The sequence below is a fragment of the Lissotriton helveticus genome, chromosome 2_2, assembly GCF_964261635.1.
Source record: "Lissotriton helveticus chromosome 2_2, aLisHel1.1, whole genome shotgun sequence".
Classification (NCBI taxonomy): domain Eukaryota; kingdom Metazoa; phylum Chordata; class Amphibia; order Caudata; family Salamandridae; genus Lissotriton; species Lissotriton helveticus.
The window spans coordinates 8071134-8097974 of NC_136060.1; positions in this window are offsets into that span (position 1 = coordinate 8071134).

Here is a 26841-nt window from a genome sequence, read left to right on the forward strand (position 1 = left end):
GAGACGGTTTCAATTGTGTATGCCTTAAGCATTACAAAGAACAGAAACAAGGAGTCAATTGATTTTAGAAAGGGGTGGTATTATTCACCAAGGAAAAGGTCTTTCATAAGCATTTACAGTTTAGACAGCACTGTAAAGATCAGATCTTGTGACAACCCAGTGGCACTTGGTGCAAGGTGCTATATACAGTTTAAGTGAGGTGAGAGTGCAAGTGCTTTTAAAAACAGCATTGGCGGCGCATAAAGTAAAGTATATACATCAGTTAAAGCTTCAAGTACAACACAAGTTACAATCACTTGGAAAAACAGTTATTTTCTTGTAAGAGCTTTAAGCGCGATATGCGTCATGTAATTCAGGCTGTAAAGTCGACGGCGTTTCGATCCCCTTTGGTCGGGATCGTCATCAGGACGGGGTTGTCGATATGTACAGTGCTGTTGACAAAAAGAGGGGCAATTGTAAGCGGGGGAGCGGTGACTGTAAGGGCGGGGGGTGAAGGGGTGAAAAACACTACTTCGGACTAAATCGCAGCAGGTATAACGTGTAAAAAGGGGGGGGTTGACTGTAGTGGTGGCAGGAGAGGGAAGGAGGGTGAAACTTGGGGGTGACTATTGTGAAGAGTTGGTACGTTGAAAACTAAATTGTCCGGACGGTGGGGTAGTGGGACACACATAGAGAATATGCACTCACAAGGGGCCAAGCATGGATGCGTGGCTGGCGGCACTCAGGAGTACTTTGGGCCGGTTGCTGGAGGAAGAGAAATTAACATTAGTTGAGAGGCGCGAGTGCATCTGGTGATAGCGAAGGAAAACGCTTGGTGTGGCAGTACCTGATCGCGGCTTGTCGTAGGACTGCTCACGAGGTAAGGCAGCGTCTGGAAGGGCGAAGGGAGAGAGAGAGCGGTCAATCAGATATAACGCCGTGATCGAGCAGGCGTACATTCGTGAGCGCGATCTAGGCGTGCAGCCTCTGTCAGAGGGAGAGGCTCTTACCTGAGAAAATCAGGGGCACAGAAGGTGAGGGCTCATCTGGCGTGGCTATTTGCGGCATTGAATGCGGTAGCTGACCGCGTCTTCCCCGTATCCTGGGATATGTCCAGGAAGCCGCGAGGTGGAGGCGGAGTTCGGACGCGTGCCGGAGGCGGGGTCTGGGAGTGTTTAGGGAGGTGTCGCGAAGCGATTGGCAGGGGTGTGAACGGGGGGCGGGGTGTGGAAAGGCAAGGGAGGGGACTGGAGGCGAGGGACTGAGTTGCTATGGGAGCAAGAGTAAACAGGAAGTGACTGGATCAGGAGGCAATGAAGGCGGGAGGCCGCGCTGGGGGATACACGGATCGGAGTGTCCAACCAATTGGAAGAGGATGCGATGGTAACACCCCTGGGGCGACGCTATTAAGGATACAGAGGAGCCCAAGGGGCATGTTAAGCATTTACAATATTCGTACATCACTTTAAATGAGAGAGGCATCAGAACACAGTCGGGCTCAGATAAGCATGTTGTTAACATAGAGTAAGTCAAGGTATGAAACCGGACGGTTAACTACAGGAGTATTTCTAAGCCTTTGGAAATACAAAACAATATCGCCCTACGTGGGATTCAAAAACATTAGTGGATGCGACAGTTATAACAATAGTACATATGTTATACAATTAGTGTTCGGAGTATGGCGAGAATGGAAGACAGGGAGAGACGGACAGTAAGAATTAGATGGAGATGGTACTGGTCCATTCATCAAGGGTATTGAGCCCGTGGTTGACCGAATCAACCCTGGCGATCCATTTGCATTCGGCTCTGTTGAGCAGAGCGGTCATGTTACCTCCTCTGAGGGGTAAGGTTGGTTTCTCAATGACCTGCCACTTGAGGTCCGTGTCCGTATGTGATTGCTCTATGAAGTGTGAGACCAGAGGTGCTGTGAGTACTTTGCAGTTGATTCTGCTTTTGTGTTGTATGATCCGCTGCTTTACCATTTGGGTTGTCTGGCCAATGTAAATCAGGTCACACGGGCACCGGATTGCATAAATCACATTTTGGGTTTTGCAGTTGGATTGATGAGTGAGCTGGTGTGTTTGACCCTTGAATGTGAATTCTTTAGTGTTCAGTGTCAATTCACACACGCTGCAGGATTGGCATTTGAAATGTCCGATGACGGGAGGCATGCCCCATGCTGCTGTGATGGTGTGTTTCTCAGTGACGGAGGTTGGCCAAGTGATGGCACGAACGAGGTGGTTGGCGATGTTGTTCCCTCTCTGGTATGAAAACAGGGGTGGTGCATTGAATTGTTCTTCTGATCGTAGCACAGTCCAGTTCTTTTTAATTATTTTGGCTACTTTGTTACTGTCTGGGCTGAAGACTGAGACAAAGGGGATCCTCTTCAAAGTTTTTTTGTTTTGGTTTGGCCTCAGTAGGTCCTCCCGGTGGTTATACCAGGCCCGTTTCTTAGCCTGTTTCACCAGACGTCGTGGATAGCCTCTATTGATCAATTTTGAAACAAGGATGTCCGCCTCCCTAAAGTAATCCTTGCGCCATTTGCAGTTTCTCCGGATGCGGAGAAACCGGCCAAATGGGAGACCATCGCGTAGACCTCTGGGATGGTTGCTTGAGTAGTGTAGCAAAGTGTTGCGTTCAGTGGGCTTGCGGTAGAGCACAGTTCCGATTTTTCCTTCCTCCGCATGTATCGTGACATCAAGGAAGTGTAGGTCATTTGGCTTGGTCTCATATGTGAATTTAAGGTGTTCCTGGGAAGAGTTTAACCAATCAATAAACGGCTGTAGAGAGTTAGCCGTGCCATTCCATATTAGTAAAATGTCATCGATGTATCGACGCCACAGATGGATTTGGGGTCGATATGGGTTGATTGGGTTGAGGAACAATGACTTTTCAAGGGCATGTACATATAGAATGGCAAAATTGGGAGCGAAGCAAGCGCCCATCGCTACTCCCTTGATTTGAAGGTAGTATGTGTTTTTGTACAAAAAGTAATTGTTTTGTAGGGCCACTCTTAGAAGGTCCATAATGAAATCAGTCGGAATCTTGGATGGTTGTGGTCTAGCGATCAATAGATTTTTGATTACGTTGAGTCCTTCACAGTGGGGAATATTAGTGTAGAGGGACTCGATGTCCAAACTCGCCATTATTTGATTGTCCATATCAAAGGGTTGATCTTCGATGGTGTTGATTAAATCCATAGTGTCACGAATGTAGGTGTCTGTGATGGGCACAAACTCTTTGATCACAGAGTCCACATATTTGCCAAGGGGTTCCAAGATGGAACCACACCCTGATACGATCGGGCGTCCAGGAGGATTTCTGGCATCCTTATGTATTTTGGGAAGTACATATAGGATTGGAGTCCTGGGATGTGGATTGTTCAAGAACTCAAATTCTTTTTTAGTGATGACGTTGTTGTCTCTTGCTGCAGTTGTTATAGAGAGAATCTTTTGTCTTATGTCTGCAAGAGGATCTTTTGCGAGAGCACGGTAGTGGTCGTGGTTAGTTAATTGTCGCTCAACCTCTCTGTCGTATTCGGTGTTGTTGAGGACAACAATCCCTCCACCCTTGTCCGCGGGTTTGATGACTATTCCCGGGTTGTTTTGGAGGGTGGTAAGTGCTTCTTTCTCTTCCAAGGGCAGATTATAGGGGACATAGCGTGGAGTAGTCTTCAGTTCCATAACTTCTTTGAGGACCAGTCTTTCAAAAGTCAGAATTTCTGGTGGCATTTGGTGTGAGGGAGGGTTGAAGGTAGAGGGTGGCCGAAATGGGGAAATTTCCAACCAACTGGTCTCCGGTTTGTCTGCAAAAAAGTATTTTAGCCGGGAAAGAAGTTTGGTTTCTTCTGGGGTCAGATTGTGGTCTGATAAATTGAAAATAGGAATGGACGTTACAGCAGTTGCAATTTCCTTGTCTATTATTGTGGTTGTCCCCATTGGTAGTATCGGTTGCGAGTTGCGGTTGCGAGTTTGTCTGTTGCCTGGTACTGGAGGTTGGTATTGCTTGGCCCTCGTCTGACGATTCTGTGGTTGTGGGTGTTGGCCAACACCCACAACCACAGGAAATTGCAACTGCTGTAACGTCCAACGGTTAGAACTAATTTCTTGGATCTTCAATCCAACCTCCTGAAATTCTTCAGGAGAATCCGGCTAAAATACTTTTTTGCAGACAAACCGGAGACCAGTTGGTTGGAAATTTCCCCATTTCGGCCACCCTCTACCTTCAACCCTCCCTCACACCAAATGCCACCAGAAATTCTGACTTTTGAAAGACTTGTCCTCAAAGAAGTTATGGAACTGAAGACTACTCCACGCTATGTCCCCTATAATCTGCCCTTGGAAGAGAAAGAAGCACTTACCACCCTCCAAAACAACCCGGGAATAGTCATCAAACCCGCGGACAAGGGTGGAGGGATTGTTGTCCTCAACAACACCGAATACGACAGAGAGGTGGAGCGACAATTAACTAACCACGACCACTACCGTGCTCTCGCAAAAGATCATCTTGCAGACATAAGACAAAAGATTCTCTCTATAACAACTGCAGCAAGAGACAACAACGTCATCACTAAAAAAGAATTTGAGTTCTTGAACAATCCACATCCCAGGACTCCAATCCTATATGTACTTCCCAAAATACATAAGGATGCCAGAAATCCTCCTGGACGCCCGATCGTATCAGGGTGTGGTTCCATCTTGGAACCCCTTGGCAAATATGTGGACTCTGTGATCAAAGAGTTTGTGCCCATCACAGACACCTACATTCGTGACACTATGGATTTAATCAACACCATCGAAGATCAACCCTTTGATATGGACAATCAAATAATGGCGAGTTTGGACATCGAGTCCCTCTACACTAATATTCCCCACTGTGAAGGACTCAACGTAATCAAAAATCTATTGATCGCTAGACCACAACCATCCAAGATTCTGACTGATTTCATTATGGACCTTCTAAGAGTGGCCCTACAAAACAATTACTTTTTGTACAAAAACACATACTACCTTCAAATCAAGGGAGTAGCGATGGGCGCTTGCTTCGCTCCCAATTTTGCCATTCTATATGTACATGCCCTTGAAAAGTCATTGTTCCTCAACCCAATCAACCCATATCGACCCCAAATCCATCTGTGGCGTCGATACATCGATGACATTTTACTAATATGGAATGGCACGGCTAACTCTCTACAGCCGTTTATTGATTGGTTAAACTCTTCCCAGGAACACCTTAAATTCACATATGAGACCAAGCCAAATGACCTACACTTCCTTGATGTCACGATACATGCGGAGGAAGGAAAAATCGGAACTGTGCTCTACCGCAAGCCCACTGAACGCAACACTTTGCTACACTACTCAAGCAACCATCCCAGAGGTCTACGCGATGGTCTCCCATTTGGCCGATTTCTCCGCATCCGGAGAAACTGCAAATGGCGCAAGGATTACTTTAGGGAGGCGGACATCCTTGTTTCAAAATTGATCAATAGAGGCTATCCACGACGTCTGGTGAAACAGGCTAAGAAACGGGCCTGGTATAACCACCGGGAGGACCTACTGAGGCCAAACCAAAACAAAAAAACTTTGAAGAGGATCCCCTTTGTCTCAGTCTTCAGCCCAGACAGTAACAAAGTAGCCAAAATAATTAAAAAGAACTGGACTGTGCTACGATCAGAAGAACAATTCAATGCACCACCCCTGTTTTCATACCAGAGAGGGAACAACATCGCCAACCACCTCGTTCGTGCCATCACTTGGCCAACCTCCGTCACTGAGAAACACACCATCACAGCAGCATGGGGCATGCCTCCCGTCATCGGACATTTCAAATGCCAATCCTGCAGCGTGTGTGAATTGACACTGAACACTAAAGAATTCACATTCAAGGGTCAAACGCACCAGCTCACTCATCAATCCAACTGCAAAACCCAAAATGTGATTTATGCAATCCGGTGCCCGTGTGACCTGATTTACATTGGCCAGACAACCCAAATGGTAAAGCAGCGGATCATACAACACAAAAGCAGAATCAACTGCGAAGTACTCACAGCACCTCTGGTCTCACACTTCATAGAGCAATCACATACGGACACGGACCTCAAGTGGCAGGTCATTGAGAAACCAACCTTACCCCTCAGAGGAGGTAACATGACCGCTCTGCTCAACAGAGCCGAATGCAAATGGATCGCCAGGGTTGATTCGGTCAACCACGGGCTCAATACCCTTGATGAATGGACCAGTACCATCTCCATCTAATTCTTACTGTCCGTCTCTCCCTGTCTTCCATTCTCGCCATACTCCGAACACTAATTGTATAACATATGTACTATTGTTATAACTGTCGCATCCACTAATGTTTTTGAATCCCACGTAGGGATATATTTTTTTGTATTTCCAAAGGCTTAGAAATACTCCTGTAGTTAACCGTCCGGTTTCATACCTTGACTTACTCTATGTTAACAACATGCTTATCTGAGCCCGACTGTGTTCTGATGCCTCTCTCATTTAAAGTGATGTACGAATATTGTAAATGCTTAACATGCCCCTTGGGCTCCTCTGTATCCTTAATAGCGTCGCCCCAGGGGTGTTACCATCGCATCCTCTTCCAATTGGTTGGACACTCCGATCCGTGTATCCCCCAGCGCGGCCTCCCGCCTTCATTGCCTTCTGATCCAGTCACTTCCTGTTTACTCTTGCTCCCATAGCAACTCAGTCCCTCGCCTCCAGTCCCCTCCCTTGCCTTTCCACACCCCGCCCCCCGTTCACACCCCTGCCAATCGCTTCGCGACACCTCCCTAAACACTCCCAGACCCCGCCTCCGGCACGCGTCCGAACTCCGCCTCCACCTCGCGGCTTCCTGGACATATCCCAGGATACGGGGAAGACGCGGTCAGCTACCGCATTCAATGCCGCAAATAGCCACGCCAGATGAGCCCTCGCCTTCTGTGCCCCTGATTTTCTCAGGTAAGAGCCTCACCCTCTGACAGAGGCTGCACGCCTAGATCGCACTCACGAATGTACGCCTGCTCGATCACGGCGGTATATCTGATTGACCGCTCTCTCTCTCCCTTCGCCCTTTCAGACGCTGCCTTACCTCGTGAGCAGTCCTACGACAAGCCGCGATCAGGTACTGCCACACCAAGCGTTTTCCTTCGCTATCACCAGATGCACTCGCGCCTCTCAACTAATGTTAATTTCTCTTCCTCCAGCAACCGGCCCAAAGTACTCCTGAGTGCCGCCAGCCACGCATCCATGCTTGGCCCCTTGTGAGTGCATATTCTCTATGTGTGTCCCACTACCCCACCGTCCGGACAATTTAGTTTTCAACGTACCAACTCTCCACAATAGTCACCCCCAAGTTTCACCCTCCTTCCCTCTCCTGCCACCACTACAGTCAACCCCCCCCTTTTTACACGTTATACCTGCTGCGATTTAGTCCTAAGTAGTGTTTTTCACCCCTTCACCCCCCGCCCTTGCAGTCACCGCTCCCCCGCTTACAATTGCCCCTCTTTTTGTCAACAGCACTGTACATATCGACAACCCCGTCCTGATGACGATCCCGACCAAAGGGGATCGAAACGCCGTCGACTTTACAGCCTGAATTACATGACGCATATCGCGCTTAAAGCTCTTAGAAGAAAATAACTGTTTTTCCAAGTGATTGTAACTTGTGTTGTACTTGAAGCTTTAACTGATGTATATACTTTACTTTATGCGCCGCCAATGCTGTTTTTAAAAGCACTTGCACTCTCACCTCACTTAAACTGTATATAGCGCCTTGCACCAAGTGCCACTGGGTTGTCACAAGATCTGATCTTTACAGTGCTGTCTAAACTGTAAATGCTTATGAAAGACCTTTTCCTTGGTGAATAATACCACCCCTTTCTAAAATCAATTGACTCCTTGTTTCTGTTCTTTGTAATGCTTAAGGCATACACAATTGAAACCGTCTCTACATAATACCTGTTGGGAATTGTTTTTGTCTACATGATACACCCATCCCAACGAGGTCTATGGGTTCCCTCCTGTTTTTCCTATAATCTTCCACAGATTGGGCATATATGAGAAGGTCATCACTGACGTTTAATACTCCCGGAAGGCCGCTCAGTACCTCTCGGATTGTATTTTGGAAAACTTCAGCAGCGCTGGATATGCCGAAATTGAGGCGTTGATAGCGCCGGAGGCCCACGTGAGTGGAAAAAGTGGTGATATACCTGGAGTCAGGGTGCAGGGTCAGCTGGTGGTAGCCTGAGCGGAGATCCATCTTGGAAAACCACTTAGCGCCATTTAGTTCGCCTAAGATGTCGTCGATGGTAGGTGTCAGGTGGCGTTCCCGCTTGACTGCTGCGTTGGGTAGGCGCATATCTACGCATATGCGTACCTGTCCTGGCTGTTTGGGCTTCCTTGCTACCACAATCGGTGATACCCAGGGCGTGGGCCCGTCGACTTTCTCGATTATGCCTTGCCTCTCTAGGTTTTCAAGTTCTTCTTCCACCTTCTTCCGGAGGTGGAACGCTATCCTCCGGTGTCTGAGGGCCACTGGCTGGATGGACGGATCTATGTGTAGCGACACCTCTTTCCCCTTGAGGCATCCAATGCCTCGAAAAGTGTCTTCGAATTCTTCGAGAATAGCGTCCAGTTCATCTTCCAGTACCGCCATAGCATAGAAGATTAGCTGGAGTTCCTCTGCGGCCCGTCCTCTGAGGAGCATGCCGCTCCCCTCCTTCGTCACGTAGATAGTTGCGGGGACCTTCTTATCTTGATGACAGATTTCAGTCTGGAAGCACCCGATGAGTGGGATCGGGGTTTTCTGTCTGTAGGCAAAAACACGGATTTTCGCCGTCTTCAAGACTGGCTTGTCTCGTAGTTGATTTTATACATCAGCCGCCATGAGTTCTATTGAGGCCCCCGTGTCTATGGTGGCTCTCACCTCTTGTTGGTTCACTTGTGGAATTTTAGTTTGTGTACTAAACATCATCTGCGCCATCTTGCAGACTCACGTATGAACATACACGACAGCCATTTTAGGCACCATGGTCTCCCTGTTCACGATCGATCCTCAGCACACTTCCCTGTCCCTGCAAGCCTCCCCCATGCACCCTGGCTGCCCCCGCTCTCACATGCACAAGTCGTGACCTCCTCTTCCACATGACTCTGTCTCTAGGAATCACACCCCGCACCTGACCAACACCTCCTTCCGATTATCCACACCGATCACACTGATCCTTTCCTTCCATGAATACCTCTCCTTTGATGACCCCTTCCTCTGAGCCCGATTGTCTGTACGAACCGCTGGTCATCCCTTGGCCTGAGGGTACAGTTTATTGCCCACTACTGTATGCACTCGACCCTTTTCAAAGAAGCTACTATTGATCATGGCCTCCCCACCCCTTGGGATTCGATCAGGCGCACACATTCCAAAGGAATCGGCGAAACACTCAGCTGCGTGATAGCCCCCTCCTGTTGGATGGGGGGGTAAGGGCCTCTACTGTTGTCATATGTTGGAGTGGGCCGGAACTAGGGGGGTGCCGGGGATGTCATCCTCATACTTCACAATGTCTTTATTGTAATAAAGAACGGTCACATGTCATAAACCAGTGTATAAAAGACCAGGTCTCAGAGAGGCTGTCAGAGAGCACCTCGAGACGATACCTGTTGTCCGATCTGATGTGTTCTGCTCCGTCGGAATAAAACGTGTTTCCTGTCTTCCTGTCTCCAGCGCCTGCCTCTTTATTTGATAATCTTCATAAGGTATTAGAGGCGTTTAACGCCGGGCAAAATTATTTAAGAAACATCGACTAAATCGCCTGACCATTTTTTGCTGATCTTCGTCAATTGGCGTCCCAACGTGTGGGGCCCATCAGCGACACGTGGATCCGGTGGGAGAGGTCCCAATGACAGAGTGAACGACTGCAACGATCGGAAGAGCTCCTGTCCAATAGACCCTCGTCTGACAGCCGATCATCTGAACTTCACTGGTTCCGAGCAGACCTCTCCCCGAGTGATCTTCGGTCCTGACTGGGAACCATCAGGAGTGCCACGGTAGCAGCAGAGAGTAGAGGACGATCGGGCGCTGGAAACGGAAGACAAGAAACTGCCCATACGGTCCGGGTAAGGTCGTGTAACACGACAAACTAAGAAATATTTGATTGTTTGATTGAAAATACTAGTATTACTCTCCGAATTGTTGGTTCTCTAGGAGATTCTCTGTCTGCAAACTAAGAGGGATAAAAGTATTCTCTCTTCCTTTGCATGCAGCGAAGGGTAGGTAACGCAGGCTTTTGCCCCCGTTGTAATCCGTCGTGCCTATCTTTTCTCCCCCACTGATTGATTGTTTGCCCGAACAGTGTTTGTTCGAGGATTGTTTTTCTCGAGAATTCTCTGTCTACAAACGGGGAAGGGTAAAAAGTATTCTGTCCTCCTTTGCGGATAGTGAAGAATAGGTAGTGCAGGCTTTTGCCCCCGTTGTAACCCGTCGCGCCTATTTCTTTCTCGCCACTGATTGTTTGATTGAAGGAACATTAATTGTTCAATATTGGTTCTCTCTTTGGGCATTCCCTATTTGCGAATACTGCAGAATAAAAATATTCTGTCTAGTCTTCTGAAGTAGTGAAGGATAGGTAGTGCAGACTTTTGTCGCCGTTGTAACCCGTCATGCCTATCTTCTCCCCATTGGTCAGTAGTTGGGTCAACCCGGACCGCTTATTAGAGATGAACCATCCAGCTCCATTGGAAGGCACCCCTAATAAGGACATGTTCACTAAACAAGGACTAGTCGCCATAGCTTATAGTAAGCTATGGCATAAATATACGAAAAGGGACCCCAAAAATCAGTGGCCACGGATAGGTTCCTTTGATGATCATAAAATAAAAGCGCTAGAAGCAGCTGTTAGAATAAATAAGGCAACACCCACTATGCTCGATAGTATCGGCATGTGGCGCAAAGAAACAGAACAATGAAGAAAAAGAGAAGAAACAAAAATAGGGAAAGAATTACGAAAGGCAGCCCACCTGGCCGCGAAGGAACTAGATGAAGAGATAAAAAGGAGAGAGGAAGTTAGACTAACGCAAGAATCAGGGTCAACAGGCCAATGCCCTGTTAGGACCCCCTCTACGCTCTACCCAGAGATGCCCTCCAAACAACGGGCAAACGACGAGTTACTGCTAGGTCCTCCGATCATCTACATGCCCCCTCCTTATGCCCCCTGCCAGCCACTGGCACAGCACCTACCAGTCCTGAGCACGGGCGAGGGTGACTCTAGCGCTAGTGCCCCGGCCCTTACGGCCTTCGCACCGGCCACATCGGTAACAACATCAGATGAACCCGAGACTAGCAAGCAGCTAACGACAAGACCGAATAGGTTGAGCAAAGATGAGCGGGATGGGATTGATAAGATAGCAAAGACACTGGTAGAACGGAAAGAGAGCGAAGAATATGCGATGGATATGTACTATTCACATGCTGGTAGCCACAAACGGCATTTCATTTTACGGTTCAGCTTCCACACTCTGAACACATATGAGGATAGGTATCAAACTAAGGGTCCTGCTAAGCTGACGACTCTATATAGAAAGATCGATGTTGGAGATGGGACTGAGCATGATGTGACGGACCTCTTCATGCAAACGCTTGAGGTCTTCCGCCACCTCACTGAACAGAAACCAGAGGTTAAGCTCACAGTCACTGAAACGGCTGAGCCCCCATTAGAAGTAGCCAACACTATGATGCCCATCAGAGAAGCCGCCCCCTACTGGGTTCCCCCAAGAGGTCAGGGAACAAACGACGATATTAACCACGCAGATGCAAAAGGAAGGGTTGTGTACAACTGGGTTTATCAACCATGGGATCGACAAGATATTTTAACCTTTAGGCAAACCCTGCCCGATTTAAGAAAGAACCCGACAGCATTTTATACCGAACTAAGTACAGCCTTGGGCTCAACCATAATGACTCTAGCGGACATTGATTTGTTTTTTGGGTTATGTCTGCCGGCTGACGTGTGGAAGCAAATCCGGAAGGCCAACCACACAGATCTGTTTGGACATACCTGGAATCAACTCGGTGAACTAGATAGGCAGCGAGAGCCCGGTAAGAAACCTGTAAAAGACATACTGGAACTCCCGGACAAAATAGTGCAGAAGTTAAAAACATTGATCCCAGAGAGAAAGGTAGACTGGTCGATAGTCACGGCTTGCCGTCAGAAACCTCAGGAAGACGTATCAGAATATTTCTCACGATTTGAGACAGTGTTCTCCGATTACAGTGGCCAAGACATGACCACCGCAACCGGACAACACCTATTCGTGCAAAACTACGTAAAGGGGCTATTACAGGAGGTCTCCCAGAAGTTACAGACAAGCGAGAGTAGTTGGGGGGCCTCCAAACCTGCAGCTATCCTTCAGATGGCTCAGTATTACGAACACCAAAAGAACGAGAACGAGAGGGCAACTGAGAGAAAGAAAAAGGATTTAAAAGAACGAGTGATGATTGCTCAATTACAGGGGGTGACTCGAGGAAGGGAGCAGTATAGGAGAAACTACCAGTCAAATGCCCCTAGAAATCCACCCCCTAGAGACCGCACACCCACACCTGGCGCTCCACGAACAGACCTCGATGAGAACCAGTGTGCGTTTTGCAAAGGATTTGGCCACTGGAAGTCTCAATGCCCGGTCCTCCGAGAAACAATTAAGAATAACGAGACAAGGGATATGGCAAATGGCCCCAGGACAAGAGGACAGGGATGAGGACACACCCACGACGTCAACAGTAACCAACCTGACAGACCGAACACATTTGACCGCCCCCGACAGAATCAGTGCCAACAGTCCGGCTGCGACAATGCTCACGACTTTGCATAGGACTGCCAAGGGCGAGGGAGGGATCCAGTCGAGCTCTGTGTTGACCAGCAAGGTCCTTACGTCACCGCTAAGGTCCTGGGTACAAAGTCTCCATTTTTGGTAGACACTGGAGCGACGCGTAGTGTATTATCAAAACGACTGATTCCAAGGGCACCTTTGTCTGGCTCACACATTACATCGATAGGTTTCGATGGAACGCCCTCCACTAATCCCCTGTCTGTACCTATCTCCTTTGACCTAGGAAACAATCCCACGGACACAACATTTCTGCTTTCCTCCAACTCCCCTGACGCCGTTATGGGTATTGACTTGCTAAAACATTTCCGAGCTACTATTAGATGTTCCCCAGATGGAGTCCGAGTCATCCTGTACGACAACCCGAGCATGTCCAGATCCTGCCCCGCACGACATATGTACTCTATCACTGATGCTGACCTAACCTTGCTCGACACCCTACCCCCGTATCTATGGGCCAGAAACGATTCGGATGTAGGACGAATGATGATCGACCCTGTGCACATAACTGTTCGACCAGACGCAATGCTCCCGAAACTCCCACAATACCGGATATCGCCCGAAGGCGAGAAGGCATTGGTAGCAATTATTCAGTCCCTGGTAGATGCAGGAGTGGTAGAGGAAGTGGTTAGTAATGTTTGCAACAGCCCTATCCTACCCATTGTTAAGAAGCAAGGTGAGGGAGATGAGAAAGCGTACCGCTTCATCATCGACCTACGAGAAGTCAACAAAGTGGTAGTACCACAGTACCCCGTAGTCTCAGACATCACCACCACCCTGACCCTCATCCCGTCCACTGCCACCACCTTCACCGTTATTGATCTCAAGAATGCATTTTTCTCTATCCCCATCCATCCAGACAGCCGCTACCTCTTCGGCTTCACCTTAAAAAACCGTTCGTACCGATTTTGTAGAGCTCCTCAGGGCTACACAGAAAGTCCCAGCATTTACAGCCAGGCCCTCAAAAGACAGCTGGACGCCGTCCAGCTACCAGATGGACGCCGTCCAGCTACCAGATGGAGTGGTGTTGATCCAATATGTCGATGATATCCTTTTGGCGGCCGACACCACTCCTCTTGCAATCGCAGCCACTATCCAACTATTGCACTTTCTTGCGGAGAATGGCCACAAAGTCTCCAAGAAGAAACTGCAGTTCTGCCAACCTCAAGTAACCTACCTAGGCCATCTCCTGTCCAAAGAAGCGAGGAAACTTACACCCGACCGAATCCAGACCATCCTAGACACCCCCATCCCAAAAACACAGAAGCATGTCCGTTCATTGGTGGGCCTTACCTCTTTTTGCCGACAGTGGTTACCAAATTTCAGTCTCATCATAAAACCCCTACTTTCCCTGTTGGCCAAAGATGTTCCTTTCCCACTCCCTTGGACCCCCGAATGCCAAGCGTCCTTTAAGGAGTTGCGAGATGCCCTTTGCTCGGCACCCGTCCTAGGAACTCCAGATTACTCCAAGCCCTTCTCTCTCTTCACTCACGAAAGGGAGGGATGCGCGTTGTCTGTTCTAACTCAGCCCATTGGCTCCAAACAACGCCCTTGTGCCTACTTCTCTGCCACTCTTGACCCAGTCGCCAGAGCTTTACCTGCCTGCCTCCGAGCAGTAGCCGCTGCTGCTGTATCTATCCGTCAGAGTGAGGGAATTGTACTTTCGAACTCTCTCACGGTGTTAGTACCCCACGCAGTTGACACCCTCTTGAACCAGACCAAGACTCAACACTTGACTAGTGCACGACTGACGGGGTACGAATTGACTCTGCTTGCACCCCATATCACTCTTAAGAGATGCACGACTTTGAATCCTGCTACACTGCTACCCTTGCCTGAAAATGACCCCGATGTGCCCCCTATACACGACTGTGTGACCCTCACGGACGAACAGACCAGAAGTAGAATTGACCTTAGAGACACTGCTTTTACAGACCCTGATGGAGAACTATGGGTAGACGGTTCTTGTATCAAACTCCCAGACGGCACCAGCTCAGCTGCCTATGCGGTGACGACAGCCCGAACAGTAGTTGAAACAGCCCGCATCACACAACGATCCGCACAGGCGGCAGAGCTAATCGCCCTCACACGAGCATGTATCATAGCGGCAGGAACCACAGCGAACATTTACACGGACAGCCAGTATGCCTTCGGGGTGGTTCATCATTTTGGGCTCTTGTGGAGGGAAAGGGGATTCCTGACGTCCCATGGCACACCCATTCTCCACGGAGATCTAGTCTCCGCCCTGATTGAAGCAGTTCTCCTCCCCGAACGATTAGTGGTGATCAAATGCCAGGCACACAAGAAGGTGACGGACTTAGTTGGACAGGGAAACGCACTGGCCGACATCACTGCCCGAACCACAGCTGAGAATAGGACAACGACACGCGTGTATGTGACCAGGTCACAAGCAGAAAAATGGACTGACGCTAGGGAAACGATTAGGGACATCCAGTCGGCCAGCACACCTCACGAACTGACTAAGTGGGCACGGGTGGGTTTGAAGGACGACGAAGGCTGCTGGCGGACAAAAGACACAAACAAGTGGTTGCTGCCTGACTCATACTTGATCCCCATACTGACAATGGCACACTCCCCTGCACACATAGGTTCTGCCCCCATGATTGAACTCATTTCCAAAGTCTGGCACAACAACAAAATCCCCGACTCAGCCAAACGCCTGGTCCAGCAGTGCCTAATCTGACCAACAACACAACCCCGGGAAAGGAACTGTGGTACCCCGGGGAGGGTTTGGGACCCCCGATCACCCCTTCGAAGTCCTTCAGATGGATTACATCCAGCTGGAGAGATGCCAAGGCTTGAAGTATGTACTAGTCATTGTATGCGCCTTCAGCAAATGGGTGGAAGCCTATCCAACCCGTGATAACACTGCCATGACTACTGCCAAAGTACAACTGAAAGAGTTTTTCCCTCGCTACGGCCTTTGTCGAATTTTATGGAGCGACAATGGCCCCCACTTCATAGCTGAAGTTATCCAACTAATTCTGAAGGGGCTGGGAGTAAAACAAAGGTTCCATGCGGTCTTCCATCCCCAATCCGCTGGCCTAGTCGAGCGACACAATGCTACACTGAAGCTGAAACTGTCAAAAATAGTGGCCACCACAGGACTCAAGTGGCCAGATGCCCTCCCACTGGCATTGCTATCGATGCGCTCCACTCCCACTAAGCACCACTTGACCCCCTACGAGGTGGTGTTTGGACGACCAATGAACCTCTGGACTGCCCCCAAACCAACCTCCATTCACGACGTCCCCGACGTCCTGTTGTCAGATTATTTGTGCAAATTAACTAAAACGTTGACTGTCATTCATCAACAGGTGCAGCAGGCTATCCCCGATGCTTCCAGGGGCCCCGGTCACGATATCCAACCAGGAGATTACGTCCTAGTCCGGAACTTTCAACGAGCGAAGAGTCTGGAACCCCGGTGGACGGGCCCCTGGCAAGTACTGATCACCACTCGGACTGCTCTTCGAGTGGAGGGAAAGAAGCACTGGCTGCACGCCCATCATTGCAAGAAAGTCTCCTCGACCCTGGCCACGACAGAAAACGTCGACACCCAAGAAGAGCCCCTGAACAAAGACCGGCCATCACTGAACTGCTATCCTGAGAGGCACTTGAACTTGCAAAATTCTCTGATCCCACTGTGCCATCCCGGGAAGGGTATTTCCTGCGTCGAAAGGGGGGAGCTTCGGCTAAGTAGGCCACTGACTAAGTTAAAAATCTCAGAACGGTGACCCAAAACCAACCAAGGGTTACCCGGAGAGAAGCTAAACGAAGTCTGTGGTTCTGCCCACTACCGAGCACCTTGAAGATGAAGATGATGGAAGCGCCAGATCAGAAGATGATGGAAGCGCCAGATAAGAAGATAATGAAAGCAACAGGAAATACCCACTACAGGTACCCAAAGACTGACAATTTGCACAAATCAAAGACAATCGCCTTCTTCATTGTCTTCCTCTTTTGCCTCCTCCTCATGACTTCCTTCTGGATCTTGGAAGACAGCACACCCGCTCACCAGACATTGCTGGCTACTGTACAGCCAACCACCATAAAAGAGCATCACTTGATCCCCCTTTCGCCTCAGCTCCGAGAGAGGCGTAGGGAGTTCTGGAACAATTCCTTCGTGCAACTGCTGCACCAGCACAACCTTGCTACAAATGCCACGAACTGCTGGATCTGCGGGTTGCTCCCGCATGCCACTGAACACTCTATACCTTTCATCCCTTCTCCTTTCTCGGTTCACGGCTCCTGCCTCGCCTGGTTGATCCTCTTGCAGGAGAGCAACAAGGACAATGCTGCTTCTGGTCAGACAGTGTCACACTTCTACTATCGGTTCTGGCTGAACAAAACAGGAAGAACGTCTGCCCCCATTTGTCCTGCGGTCTCAGGTTCCGCCTTCCTTATGAACATCCCTGCCAAAGAAAGAGTCGAAGTGCAAGTACTCCACAATCCAGCCAGACCCACCTTCTCCCACCTGCGGAAGCAAACAGCTGCCACCCTGACCGTGGCTCTGTCTGTCATCAATGTCACAGGACTTGTGTGTCTCGAAGGCCAGGGAACGCAGCTGGTGGGACACAGTTCCTGCCGCATCACCAGAACATTGGTCTCAGTTGATCCTCCTTCCTTCATTGCTTCTCCGAATATGTACTTTGTTTGTGGCACCAAAGCTTACACCTGGCTCCCGAAAGGTTGGAGGGGTACGTGCTACATCGCCTTCATTCTTCCTCCCACGTATGTGGCCTCAGCCTACCATCACCGGCAAAAGCGCGCCGGAGACATTGAACAAGCCGACTCCACCGTAGCACAGTTCCTGGATGCAGCAAAGGGACTTGTTCCTCTGTGGGGACCAATGGCAAACAGCCGTGCTATCCGACACCTAACTCAGGCAATAGAAACAACCATTAACATCACGGCTGGCATCCTTGCTAACAACACGGCTGAGCTTCAGGCAGTCCGCCTGGTGGCTCTCCAAAACCGCCTTGTTCTAGATGTGATTCTGGCCGACCGTGGAGGAGCATGCCGCATCATCGGCTCCAGCTGTTGCACCTACGTGCCAGATAACTCGCCTTCAGTCTACAAAGCAATTGAACACCTCCACAGACTATCCTCAGAGGTTCACCAAGAGCAAGAAGGATGGTCGCTTGGAAGCTGGTTTTGGGACACTTTGAAGGACTGGGGATGGAGATTGTTTACATTTATACTGATACCAGTTGTGGTACTGTGTGGATGCTGCTTAGGTATTCAATGTCTGCCACCTTTGTGTTCACTCATTTCTAACTGTATGTGCCCTAAGACTTTGGACTTTCGAACTGAACACATGAGCCCCCTCTATGAGGTAGAAATACGTGGTCTTATGGGGATAGATCCAAATTGACAAGCTGGCGAGACATGTTAAAAGGGAGGACTGTGGAATTTTAGTTCGTGTACTAAACATCATCTGCGCCATCTTGCAGACTCACGTATGAACATACACGACAGCCATTTTAGGCACCATGGTCTCCCTGTTCACGATCGATCCTCAGCACACTTCCCTGTCCCTGCAAGCCTCCCCCATGCACCCTGGCTGCCCCCGCTCTCACATGCACAAGTCGTGACCTCCTCTTCCACATGACTCTGTCTCTAGGAATCACACCCCGCGCCTGACCAACACCTCCTTCCGATTATCCACACCGATCACACTGATCCTTTCCTTCCATGAATACCTCTCCTTTGATGACCCCTTCCTCTGAGCCCGATTGTCTGTACGAACCGCTGGTCATCCCTTGGCCTGAGGGTACAGTTTATTGCCCACTACTGTATGCACTCGACCCTTTTCAAAGAAGCTACTATTGATCATGGCCTCCCCACCCCTTGGGATTCGATCAGGCGCACACATTCCAAAGGAATCGGCGAAACATTCAGCTGCGTGATAGCCCCCTCCTGTTGGATGGGGGGGTAAGGGCCTCTACTGTTGTCATATGTTGGAGTGGGCCGGAACTAGGGGGGTGCCGGGGATGTCATCCTCATACTTCACAATGTCTTTATTGTAATAAAGAACGGTCACATGTCATAAACCAGTGTATAAAAGACCAGGTCTCAGAGAGGCTGTCAGAGAGCACCTCGAGACGATACCTTGTTGTCCGATCTGATGTGTTCTGCTCCGTCGGAATAAAACGTGTTTCCTGTCTTCCTGTCTCCAGCGCCTGCCTCTTTATTTGATATTCTTCATAAGGTATTAGAGGCGTTTAACGCCGGGCAAAATTATTTAAGAAACATCGACTAAATCGCCTGACCATTTTTTGCTGATCTTCGTCACACTCTTATTCGACACTTCGGGAGGCGCCTCTTCTTCCTGGCTGGATAGTTGATGGCAAAGATATAGTGGACGGGATAGTCATGGGAGTCGTCGTCCATGTCCTCGCTCTCTGGGCTGTCTCTAATGGCGTGTGCTGCTTCCGGTTTTTGTTTCGAGGATCTGCACACTGAGGCAAAATGGTTCATCCGTCCGCATGCGCCACATTTCTTGCCATTTGCTGGGCAGTCCCTCGCACGGTGCGGTACGCCTCCACAGTACCCGCAGTCTTTTCGCCGGTCTTGTGGCTTCTTACCTCCGAATGGCCGTTGTTTCGGTCGGACAACATGCACTTGTTCTGCCACGTTGACTTGTTCCTCCTTCACTGGCCTGTGTAAGGCCGCCTCCATGTGCGAAGCTCTCGCTCGCGACAACTCTTTGGATCGGCCTAGTTTCAGGATGTCGGCTAAAGGCTTCCCATCTTCCTGTAGGATTTTGACTCGCAAGTCGGAGGAATAGCAATTTTGAATGATCTGGCCACGTATCTCCTCTTGTTCGTCTCTGAACCCACATGTGCTGGCGAGTTCCCTCAACCTCCCATGGAAGGCGTCAAGGGATTCTTCTGCTTCCTGGCGGGCCTGATGAAAGATGAATCTTTCGTAGTCCTTGCTGGCCATGGGCTCAAAATAGGTGTTGAGCGCATTCAGGAGGGTGACATATGTGTGTGGCGTGGCCTCCGTCAATGTCTTGTAAATTCTGTGAATGTCCTTACCCCCTAGGTGAAGGAGGAGCGCTCTGCGCCATTCCCGCACCCTCGAAATAGAACTGCAGACGCTCCGCCCAATCCTTCCATCTCGGTGCCAGGGAAGCGGGTGCTCCGTCCACCACGAACGGCTCGATTGGAGGGATGGTCGTCATCTCAGCGCAGGGACCCTCTGCTCCGTGGGAGGTGGGACCAAGAATTGGGGCTGGGGCCAGGTGATAACCCCGTGCAGGAGCCTTGGAGGACAGGCGTCCGGTGTGCTGCCCGCTGCGACCTCAGCGGTGGGCGATGCTCTTCCCGCAGCCGTAGTGCAAATGGGGCACGTGTCATGGCCTAGCGACTCCACTGGCCTGCCCGGAGCACCGGCGTGTACACTCCGACCAGCCAGGCAGGAGTCGGGAGAAGACAGGGCATCCGCCCCTCAGCGCACGTATCTGTAGCGCTTGGTGAGCACAGGTGGCGGCAGCGCCTCGGGCCTCAACGAGCCACAGCCGAGGTGGGGGCAGGGGCCTGGGCCTCATCCAGGCCGACGGAGATTGAGGGCCGGGGGCCGGGCCTGCATTGGGGCTCCGAGATTGCTGGTCGGAGCACCGGGAGAAACACAGCGTGGGGCCGTTTAACTCCTCGTCGCCATTGTCAGGTCTTAGGACCTGGGCCGGGCGCGTGTGCAATGCGCGCCGCGTAGGAACTCACACGGACGCTTACTTTGGTCTACACGTGGTCCCCCTTAACTCGAGGCCACGCCTTCTTTATTTATATACTATACGCGGCGTCAGTGCGACACCGCGTATGCGCACGCCTACGTGCGCCAGAAGGCTAGACTGCAAACCTGCAGTCTTTCAACATTACAGGTATTACTTACTTTTGTGGTCTCCCGACCTGCTCTTGAATTACTTACTCTAGGAGTTCAGTAGACAAATGCTATTTACGAGTCTGCTGTAGAGGGGAATTGTGTTCATGACGAGAAGGCCTGAAACATAAGTGAACACGGAAACGTTTAATTTTGTTAGTATTCACAACGTTTTGCCAGACAACATTGTTGGTAACTTATTCTTGTCAATGGCAGTTGCAAATGTATATCCAGCATAGTACTCTGAAGGGAATACCTCGGACATTGGAGAGGGTCTAATGGAAGGGTATTTCTCTATGATAAAAATATTTAACGGTGGATAATAATTAAAGTTCAATTGGACTACTGCAAAATATTTACACATAATAAATGTACCCTTATAATGTTTACACATTGGAAAATGCCTCCACATGGAAGAAACTTGCAACAAACCAGAGAACTTCAGAACTACCCCTTAAAACTATAGAAGTATTTCCTGACCTTTTCAATCTGTGAGTTATGTTGCCTTTTCAGTTATAGCGCCGGGACGCCCCTTTGCTGGGGCATCTGTGCGCTCAAAAAAAACCAGTAACATAACATAACAAGTAGTCTAAAAAGACCCTATTAACCGAGAAAACGTGAAGCATTTGGAGCAAACGTTGATGGAATTCCAATTATCTATAAATCATTTGTGCACTTTCTTTGTTTAACAATGAGTGTTCGATATTAAAGGGGAACCTAAATTATTAATATGCAAAGCTTCCCATGGTCGTTGGACCACACAAAAATTAAAATGCTCAGTAGCAGCTGGTCTGTGAGAGGAGTGGTGGGGCTGGGGAAGGGCATGAAGGACAATGGGGTGTTGGGGGGAACGGACAACCAAGAAAAATAAAAGTACCTGCTGCCCGAAGTTATTCTGCTCTGTGGCCTCACTGCAGCACACAGGCTCCCAGTGTCCCCTGTGGCCAATTTTGACGCTCCTCAAAGAAGCTTTAGGATTGGCCTGAAAGCCATGAATTTGCACCCTCAGAGAGACTGGGAGTCTGTGCTTGCTGTCTCCAACCCGGCAACGCAGCTGGGTTGGACGAAGCTCAGTGCACATGTCGGTTTGGCTGTTCTGAGACAGATTGCCAAACCGACATCTACACTTTTAGCTGTGCTCACCACTCCCTCTGGTCACTGCCCTTGCGATGGCCCTATCCCCAAGACTCGCCATACCTTAGAACCTGAAAAATAAAACGATAATAAACCTGTTTTATCATTATTTAATTTTACACGTTTTGAGGCTAGCAGGGGAGGGGCAACAATACTTCACCTTAGCGGAGGAACCGCCATTGAAAATGCTGCATGTTTGCAGCTAGCAAAAATAAGAAATGGATCAATAAACAAGCCAAATGAGTCTTACCCGTTAATTTGCCCCTTTCCCAAAGTTTCTTGGGACAAGAATGAAGCATTTTAACCAGGGTTCACTTTTTCACAGAGAAGGAGGCTGTTCTTTGGGCGGCGAGGGCCAAACAGGACCTCACATACGACGGGAACAAGATTCAGATATTCCAGGACCTATCGCCCAATACTTTGCAATGCCAACGTGACTTCAGGCCTGTGACAGACAAGCTGCGGAGCCTGGGCATCTCGTACCAATGGGGCCACCCGTTCATGCTTATCTTTATGTGGGAGTCGAAACGTCGAGTAATGCGATCCTACCAAGAGGCGGCTCAGTTACTCCGACTTCCTGCTTCACAGTCTGTCAGCCCCACCCCCTACACGAGTACCCGCCAAGCCGAGCTGGTCCACTGTAAGTCCGCGCAGACGCTCACCGCCCTTGAATGAACAATCATCTTCGCAGGCCAAACAGGACATTATTGAGCACATCCGTTCCCTGGAGGGGGACAAGTCGGAGACGGGCCTGGAATCCTCAGTCCCTTGTTGAACAGCACATGTGCCCATAATAAGCTCTGAAACATGCATAGAGGACTATGCCCCTCACCTGGTTGAGTTCAACGTTTGCCGCTGTGCTTTTGGTGCTACACCTACTCCTCTCAAACAGGGTGGCTGGTGCCGGAGCCTCCCACCTGGTTGAACCCGAGTGCAGCAGACGACCTACCCCCATCTGTTCCTGAGAGAGTGACGTCTCTCGGTCCACCCAAACTCTAGGGTGTAGGTAGAACCATGACTGGAACAGAACGATGTGGCCTGGTTGGCCGATGTTGGTTGTTCCCTTTTTTATCTCTTCCCACTATCTTTCTGACTTTCCCTCTCTTCCCTTCCCTGTCTCTTGGGTTTGGCGGGCAGGAAGCTGCTAGGCTACAGTGGGCTCTGGTCCATGGGAAGGATTCACCCCTGCTCCCCCTCTCCTTCGTTTTGGCATGTCTTTTAGGGGGGACACAATGGACTGCCTGTGATCTGATGTGTTTATGGCTCTTCCTGACCCTTTGAAGGTAATATCCATTTATGTCAAGGGGCTTAATTTATCTAACAAGAGACGGCAAGTGTGGCGTTACATACTACAACATAGCCCAGACATAATTTTTCTTCAAGAAACCCACCTATTAAAGGTAGACACCTCTCACATGACGCACCCTAAATATCCCCTCCAATTCTGGGCTACAGCAGACACCAAAACAGCTGGAGTGGCTATCCTATACAGAAAAGGTATCAGGCAGGGGAACACAAACATTTTCCGTAGTCCAGATGGACGTTTTGTCAGGGCGGGGGTGGAAGTCGGAAAACGCCTACTCACATTGTGCAATGTTTATGCGCCGAACCAGATGCAGGACTCCTATCTCCGAACACTGCTACAGGAACAAGTACCACAGGGTGACCCCTCCCTGATTTTGGGGGGAGATTTTAATTTTGTGGGGGACCCTATGCTGGACTGTAGCGAAGCCTCCTCGAACGGGTCGGGTGCCATGTCCTCTGCACTCTGGAAGCAGATAACGAACCTTGGTTTGATAGATTCCTGGCAGTACTAATCTCCTGAAGTGCGGGATTACTCATACTACTCACGGATCACGGGTCATGAGGCGGAGTTTCTAATTAATAAACATCCTAAAACCCGTATTTTATGTCTTACTAAAGATCCATAAGGCAGTGAGACCCCCTCCCGGGAGACCTATTGTCTCCGGGATTGGGTCTCTGCTGGAGCCCCTGTCACAATTTTGTGATTTTTTTTTTAAACCTCTTGTCCGGAATCTTCCTGCATATTTGAGGGACACTTTGTATATTCTGAATCTTCTCAAAGACATCCCATTTGACCCAGACACCGAGTTTCTCATAGGCCTTGACATAGAGTCTCTATATACGAACATTCCTCAGAGAGAAACCCTCAGAATGCTGGAGACGATTTTATTCGAGGAGGAGTGGCAATACCATACACCTAGAGCCTTTATATTGCATCTAGCGGAAATAGCTCTAATGAGGAACGTTTTTTAATTCGAGGCACTATATACCTAAAAACCCATGGTACTTCCATGGGTAGTGTCTTTGCACCCAGTTTGGCTGGATTATATGTGGGGGCATTCGAACAACTCACGATTTTTGATACCACGGGCCCGTGGTTTTCCCACGTGAGTTCATGGCGTCGTTATATCAATGACGTCTTGGTGATTTGGAGAGGTGATGAATCATATGTGGTCTGTTTCCGTGATTGGTTAAACAAGAGAAACCCACTTCTCCATTTCACCTCGACTGTCACAAAAACCAGCCTACCCTTCCTCGACCTATTGTTAGAACCAAGTGAGGAAATATTGAAAATAAGAGTGTTTCATAAACCTACAGACAAGAACGCTTTGTTGACATTCGAAAGTTTCCATCCCAAGTCCCTACGGGAGAACTTGCCGGTGGGTCAATTCTTTCGAATACGCCGGAACTGTTCGGATCGTGCTGATTTTGTCATCGAGGCTGGTGCCCTAACTCAGAAATTACAACAAAGGGGGTACCCACCTAAGACCATCAAGAGAGCCAGGAAACGGGCACTGAATGCCGATCGTGACTCTCTTCTTTCTAAAACAGTAAGACCTAAGACAAACAAACCTGGTTTCGTTTCTACTTTTAATACAGCGTCCCAGCAGATCAGACGCCTGGTCTTAAGCAACTGGAAAATTCTAAAGACTGGGGGCATGTATATGGAGAAGCCACTGTTTTCGTTCAGGCAAAGTCAGAACCTTAAGGACCTTTTAGTCCACACGAGACCTAGAGTTACTACTGTAACTAGGGACACCATCTCAGTGGCAGGTCTACCCAGGCTGATGGGCCACACAAGATGTGGCCCGTGTAGTGTATGCAACCTCACTTCTAACACCAAACACATCGATTTGGGCCTTCCTACACCCTGGGAACAGAGATCCCATACTAACTGTAACTTCCAGGGGGTTATTTATCTTATCACATGCCCTTGCAACAAATTTTACTTTGGGATGACGTGCAGGAAGGTGAGAACAAGGATAACAGAGCACCGTAGCACAGTTAGATGCGGCAGATCAAACACCAAACTGACAGCGCACTTCCTGGATAGGGGACACTCTGCTGATGAGCTAAGGTGAACTGTCATTGAAAAACGAAACTTGGGAAGGCATATGGCAGACGACCAGCGTATCTTGCTCCTCCGGGAACAGAAATGGGTCTATCACCTCAGAAGTCATATTACTGATCTTAACGACAGTATACCTTGGCAAACTCTGGGGAGACAATAGATGTTTTGGTATGGGTTGGCTTGAACATAAACACGTGAATACTTCTAGCAATATATCAACCAGGCCCGCGTTGCACCTGGTTTTGAGAGGGAGTTGTAGCATCCCCCAGGGATTTCCATTTCTATTTCACTATTGTGATTGGGATGTGTGGAGCCTGGACTCTTGTTCTATTTGCAGTCTCCTTGTTTTACCCCTAACTAGGGAGTACATACTCTCCATATTTATATATAGACTTATATATATACATATATGCCCACTCCTATTGTATTAGCTGTATGATCAGGTGTGTTATGTCTCTTTGTGCCGTCTGAATCGTGTGATGGTACATCTTGCCTCACTGTTTGAAATACAGAAACATGTTTCCTCTTCTTCCCCCTTTGAAGTTCTAACTGTGGGGGCCTCATGTTGACCCACAACTCTATCTCTTTCACGTTTTAATCTGGCCCTCGGTTCTTGCCTCTTGTCTTTACTTTTTGAAATACGGGAGGAGCATATGTTGTTTACCGTGTCCCCCCGGCTTCTATAACTACTCTGCTAACTAAGACTTCGTTACCCAGAATACCTGCCACGTAGCAAGCGGGACGTGATTACGTCATACGCGATGTCATGTGGGGCTCCCAGAACTACTGGCAACGTCGGTGTCAGACGTTATTAAACAGGACTCCCGGGGCCACTATTGACCACGTGGCGATCCGGAAGCAGGCAGTGTTGTGAGGTCTTTCCCTCGGAACAGTAAGGAGGCTGCAGGGGGGTTGCCTACTCTTTTATCGGTACATTTAGGCTCACATCCACGGGCTTGCTTTTATCTCACATCGCATCGCATGACTCATTAATTTGACGATGAGATGTCCGTGGAAGGGGCTGATTCAGTAATTGTTCATGATGACAAGAGGAGTTTGTGACATATATGTACTTGTCTCGTCCCTTGGGATATAGGTTGTGTTCTTGGGACACCTTCCTGCAGGGCGCCATGTCGAGTTTTCAACTAGAATAAACTCGGTGAGTACATGAATGGGAGTGGTAATATGTCTCCCAGAGACGTTTGTGGGATACATATACTCTTTGGCAATTGAGACAGGTTGAAAGAGCGTTTGTACTTAGATAGATGTAGTCACCCGTTTTTTGTAGCATTGTACCAACATTCTTTTTCTCTTTTACTCGTAGCCAGGGGTGACAAATATATTTACCTCGTAGACTTTTGTAGTGGACCACCTAAAGGGCACATGTTGTTATAGCTGATGGGGTGGCCTGAGATAGTATACAACTCTCTAGCACTTAAATACAACATATTTATTTGTGAATATTTATTGTTTCAGTTTTTGTTTCCCGTGTTGTTGGGATTCCCTCCACACGTGGTGATTTAATTGAAACCTTGTGTGATCAGTCATTTGGCACTTTGACCGAACTACGGT